Here is a 6,633-nt window from a genome sequence, read left to right on the forward strand (position 1 = left end):
ATAAAGTTGTTAAAGAAATTAATATCTTTGTTTCTATCTATCTATCTCTAGGTGATTTGTTGGAACAACTGACACCTCCTAACTCCATGGGAATGGTATATGGAACGAGGAGATCACGGATAACAAGGAAGAAAGTGGGCGGATTTATTCCGTCCAGTTGCATTTTAGCTGGTTAACAAAGAATTTATTAATGTACAGATTGGTGGAGAAGAGGGCATTATGACTGATTGTTAAATCACGATTTCACCTTCCCTCCTTTACCCATCAATCGTTTGTTTTGGCTTTTTGTTGTGAATTTTTGGTTAGATTTAGTCATGTTTTAATTGTTTGTTTAGCGAAATATGAACATATTTGAAAACAAATATTATCCCCATCTTACTCCCTTCCCCCCCTCTGTATTTCTCTCTTTTGCATTTCTCATTCACTGATAATCGAATGTAAATGCTTATAATTTTCAGTTTCTTTGCTCACTATCGTCCATTCATCAATTGTTTTTGTTCTTACGTGGATATTTGAATCAGATTATATTATGTATTAATGTATAATTATCTACATATGAACACATTTAAAAAACCATCAGACATCTCTCTCTCTCAATCTGTATATGTATCTGTCTCTATCTCCCTCCCTCTCTCTCTCTACGTATCTCATATATATATATACATATATCACTCTCTCTCTCTCTATGTATCTCTGTCTCTATCTCCCTCTCTCTTTCTCTATATGTATCTCACCTCTCTTTCTCTCTCTCTCCCTCTCTCTTGCACACAATGTATATTTACTTTTATCTCTCTCTCTTTCTCTAACGACCAATCAAAATTAAATTTATATATTCTTCAATTGTACACTATTGTCATATACATAAAACCGTGAAATAAATAAATATAATTGAACCTGAAATGTTTCTCTTCTGATGACATTTCCTGACCGCATACTGCGTTATTTAAGAAAAACAGCGATCAGGCAATATGTCCATCCTTTTGTCCGTTGTTCCTGTATCATTCATTCTGTGACTTGAATCTTTCAAGCCATATTACACTTTTATTATACTGAAACAGGTATTGCGATTGGAAGTAATATAAATCTTCGGCAAATACAATGAACCCTAGCATAATTACTATGAATATAATGTTACAAATCTATGTCCTTAAACTAAGAAACAGAAATGAGCCAAAACCAACAAGTTTTGTAAAATTCAACAAATAAGTTATTTCCCTAAAATACAACGTAAATATTCAAAAATAACTTACTGTGTTGTTAATTAAATCCCCAATAGCCCTAAAAGTTTTATCACAAGTCCAAATGTATAAAATTTAAATTGAATTTTAGTGGTATTCCAAATCAGTTCAAATACTTAATGTGTTGATATGCCGGTTGTCTCGAATATGATAATGTGCCAGTGTCCTATAGTGTAGCTATGTATTACCAGTCTCTTGATGTATCCCAATAATATTATCCAAATATGTCCTTCTCTGAATTTACTATAATTCCAAATAAATGAGCACTGTGATTCCAGTGAAAAATAATTTGAATATATGTCAAATCCAAAAATGAACACAACAATTCATATGATCATGCTTCAGATAGTATAGCAAGATTGAAGAATTTCTTTAGTAAACATGACTACAAAAAACGGACATAACAGTAGAACCAGGATGAACGTCACAGATGTTCCAATTGAGTGCATCACAGTACAAAGTCATATACAATTTGGTTTTTCTTTTATATTTTATGATATTCTCTTACTACAATTACAGAGTTTCAAAGGCCTCCGCAACATGTATTTTGATTGTAATTATTATATGGTGGCTCATGTGCCAATATATACTCATAAAAGAATAACACAGAAAAGTAACAAACAAATTTAGTCTATGGTTTTATTTTGGAAACAGATCATTACCTACTGAAATAATTGCATGACTCACTTAAAGTAAATCTAACAGCACTAGATAAATTAATCCCCCAAGAAGGTGATTTAGTCAAGTTGGAAAAGAAATCAACAGCTGATACAAAGTAACAAAACGTCAGTCTAATCTCATTGTTCCCCTTTGTAAATAAGAAAAAAAGATATGACATTCATTACCATAACTCAATGTTATATTCAGCACTGGAAACCATCTTGGGATTGACAACTTCATTGACCACTGACTTCATGATCCATTGTATATTCCAGTTTTGACTAATTGCTTATAATTTAATGGACAATCAAATAAATGCTGATATCAGATGAAATATTAATACAATCATTTCATAAACTAACCTTCATTCAATTACGTGTCACGTCAATGAACTGTTAGCTACATCCAGTTCATAATGATTTTAAACTGGTATGATAGTATTGGCCAATAAGTAGTAAACAGTAGTCTAGCAAATGTTGATCATGGGTGGCATGTTCAGTAAATTTGCAATGGAGAACACAATCTCAGTAGGAAATTATGCTGGAGTACCATGCATTAGAAATGGGTCACATTTAAATTCCAATTGTCAAAATACCAGGATATGCATCTATTCATAATCCTGGATAATGTTTCAAATGCAAAAGTCTTGGACTTTGTCTTTCAAGAGGACAGCTTATATAGAACAAAGAATAGATTTTGTATTTTAATGATATTACCCTTTATGATTTCTTTCTTATCTAAGGACACCTAAATTTCCTAAACACAGTTAAACCAGGATCATGCTGATATGCTGTTAAACCTTGTAGCATCTACTGCTGACTAATTTTAACAAAAGTGCTGAATTTGATTTAATTCTTGTGACAAAGTAGTATGCCCCAACATAAAGTACTGTTTCATTCACCTCAAAGAGTCTACAAAAAGTATCAAATGGACAAGAAACGTATATATAAATATATATATATATATATATATATATATATATATGCATGGGTTTGAGTCTTGGATTCAGCTAATGTGGGTATGTGAGAAAGCTTGCCAGTAGCTTCTTGTGGGTCAGTGGTTCTTCCTCCACCATTAATACCGGCCGCCATGTATAGCCTATTGTGTGCTGAAAAATGGCATTAAACCCTACAACAACATAGTTTCTTTTCTGACGATTTGAAGTCAAGGTGGACTACAGACATGAAGTAATGATTAAAATAGGCATATAAAGCTAGAGATTGTACAGTGTCTTTTTGTAGTTCTAGTAATTATTTTCATGCTGGCATAATTTCTACTGAAGCAATATTCCCAAGTGAATTTCGAAAACTGAAAACTTACTCCTGGGTGCATTCAGTTACAATTTCTAAGACTGGCTACACTTACTTAAATAAGTGTTCAAAAGATCAATTTATTCATCGGATGAGGTGAGGGGAAACTTTTGTCATCAATTCTGTATGTCAGAGTTTTATCTGGACCATGTGAGGACACTGCCCAAACATTTTATCACAATTGTATCATATGTATGCTTGTCTGCTTTCATGACATGTGTCATTTTGATCTTCTTGAAATGATCAATTCTAGAAAACTTCACACTTGAATGGTTTCTCTCCAGTATGTATTACATGTCCTTCACTGAATCACCACTCTAAACATTATATCACAAACACTGCATATAAATGTTTTTACTTCTTTATACATTTTCATATGTCTGGTAACACTAGTACTCTGGCTAAACATTATTTTACAAACTTCAAATTTAAATGGTTTTTCTCCAGTAAGTATCTGAATGTGCCTGTTCAGGTTGTAACCTCGCTGAATATTTTATTGCAAATTTCACACTTGAATGCTTTTCTTTAGTATATAACCTCTTATGAGCATTGATGCTAAAACGGTGGTTAAACAGTTTGTCATAAACTTCACACTGGAAGATTTTGTCTCCAGTATGTACATTCCAGTGCTCTTTCATCTTTGAACAATTGATGCAGATTTCATAGCAAACTTCACATTTGAATGGCTTTTCTCCAGTATGTAACCTCATGCGTTCTTTCAACTTTAAATGCCTACTAAACAATTCATTGAAAACTTCACAACTGAATGTTTTTTCTCCTGTATGTATCTTCAAGTTCACCCAAAACTCATCACTTTCACTAAGCATATTATCACTAACCTCACATTTGAATGGTTTTCCTCCACACTGTATTCTTGTGTACTTCTTCACTATGGCATTATCTCGAAACAGTTTCTCACAAACTTCACAAATGAATGTTGTTTTCTCCAATATGTATCATCATGTGGGCATCAAGTCTGAACTCCTACAAAACAGGTTAGTACATACTTCACACTTGAATGGTTTTCCTCCACATTGTATTCTTGTGTGCTTCTTCACTATGGCATTATCTCTAAACAGTTTATCACAAACTTCACAAATGAATGTTGTTTTCTCCAATATGCATCATCACGTGGGCATTCAAGTCTGACCTCCTTCAAAACATGTTAGTACATACTTCACATTTGAATGGTTTCACTCCAGTATGTACCCTCATAAGGAAAATCACCGTGGACCTGTGGCTGAACGGTGTCACAAACTTCACACTTGAATGGCTTTTCATTTCCATCTAATCTCTCGTGCTCTTTCAAGCCATACATGATTTAATCAGAAACTTCAGACATCAATATCTTTTCAGCTACGTATAACTGCATGTTCTCCTTCACGTCGAAACTCTTGGAGTACCTTTAATTACGAATGTCACAATTGAGTATTTGCTGTTTGTTGTTCGGTTTTTTGTTTGTTGTTTGGTTTTTGTTGTTGTTGTTGTTGTTGATGTTGTTTGGTTTCTTCCATCAGCAATAGTCTTTCTGATTAATGAATTCAGATTCGTTGCATCCTGGACTGTGGAGATTTGACCTGAAACCGAAGAGATTTACACATGGTCATTATATGACTAATGAGAGTAAAGAAAGCACTTAGTAAAGTTTTCCAATACATGAATGCCGACTCTGGCCAGAGAATTACACTCAATACATACCCAAGTCTAAATTAACTTGACAGAGTCAAAACGTACGTATGCATGAATACCAAAATGTGCCCAAGTCATAACGTACTCACCATAACGAACACCACGTTCATTGTGCGACTGATGCATTTGACCAGCCATCTTAATAGAAATGTGGCTAGTACAGGTAATAGGCTTTTTCACTGAGGCACGACAAGCATTTTTCAGACAGTCACGAGTATGGGTTCAGCATAGACGAAGTAAACCGGAATTGAAGGGGCTTACCTGACTAAAGCGCCACCTTATCACATCAGGGGGAAGTAACTGACCAATGTTCCAATTGTCACAGCAGGTATTTCGGTACCAATTGTTTCTCCATAGACTTCAATGCTAATGTTTTGTGAAATAAATATATTTTCTATCCGACCTCAGCATGCATGTCACACACTGTCATAGAGAAAAATGTTAGATTGACAATTTGACAGGGACAAAACCAGGCACCCAATTGCAATTAAGAGAGATAACTCTGCTGAAACTAGACAGGGGTAAGAGTTATCTAGTCACAGCTGAAGCATTTTCAGTTATGTGTACTACAATTATTTTTTTAAATCATAAAAATACAACACATAATCTAGATATAAATTGTCATAATTTCACATGTTTCCAGGAGGCTCATTTTTAAAAAATAAAATAAAATCCTAACAGGAAGTACAACTCTTACATATTGCCCCAATCACAGCTAATTTTGTAGTTTATTTCTGAACACACTGTTCCGTACACCTAAAGGACACACGGTACTAATTGTACGGAAGAACTATAGAAATGGGTGAAGAAATAATAGAGTATTTACGGGTTTGGTGGTCCATAACTGTTTAATAATGGTATAACGGTACCAATTGCGCAAGTCCAGGTGGGCGGATCTTAAGGTGTATGGAACATTGTATTCAGAATTAAAGAACAACACTAGCTGTAATTGGTGCATTATGTAAGAGTTGTACTTTCTGTTTGGCTTTAAAAAAAAGTCGAGCCTCTTGGCAACATGTGAGTTTGTGTTAATTTCTATCTAGGTCATATTTTGTATCTTTTATGATTTTTTTTAAATATGGTACACATGGCTGAAAATGTGCCTGTTGTGACTAGATAACTCTTACCCCTGTCTAGTTCCAGTAGAGTTATCTCTCTTAAATGCAATGGAGTAACTGGTTATATCATTGTCAAATTGACAATCTAGCAGTGTTCTATATGACAGTGTGTGACATGCATGCCCAAGTTGGACAGAAAGTATATTTATTTCACAAAACATTAACATTGAGGTATATGGAAAAACAATTGGTACCGTGATGCCATAAAGAAAATTAAAATTTTAGTAAAAATATCTTAAAATAGCTTATCCTAGATGTAATTTTTTTAAAAAAAAGATAGAAATATTTCTACTGATGCAATTTTAGTATTTGTACAGGCTTGACTCAGGAGTACTCAATACTGTTTCGTGCACATGTAGACAAACAAAATGCCGTGGCTCATATTGTGTTCCCCACACATAAGCTTGCATCAAGGTTAGATGTGCATGGATAATTATAGGTCTCATCATCAGCACCCAGAAATTTTAAGTTATTGAATTTTGAATATGATAGTGTTTACAGATGTTTACTATTGGAGTTGAAAAAGTACCGCCAGTCCTTAAGCTCCGCCCATCTGGGTTTGTACAATTGGTATCGTTTATACCAGTAACCGACCGACGAACAGAAATCCTTGGAGAT

This window comes from Sinohyriopsis cumingii, chromosome 14 (assembly GCF_028554795.1).
Source record: "Sinohyriopsis cumingii isolate HCF-2022 chromosome 14, ASM2855479v2, whole genome shotgun sequence".
Lineage (NCBI taxonomy): Eukaryota > Metazoa > Mollusca > Bivalvia > Unionida > Unionidae > Sinohyriopsis > Sinohyriopsis cumingii.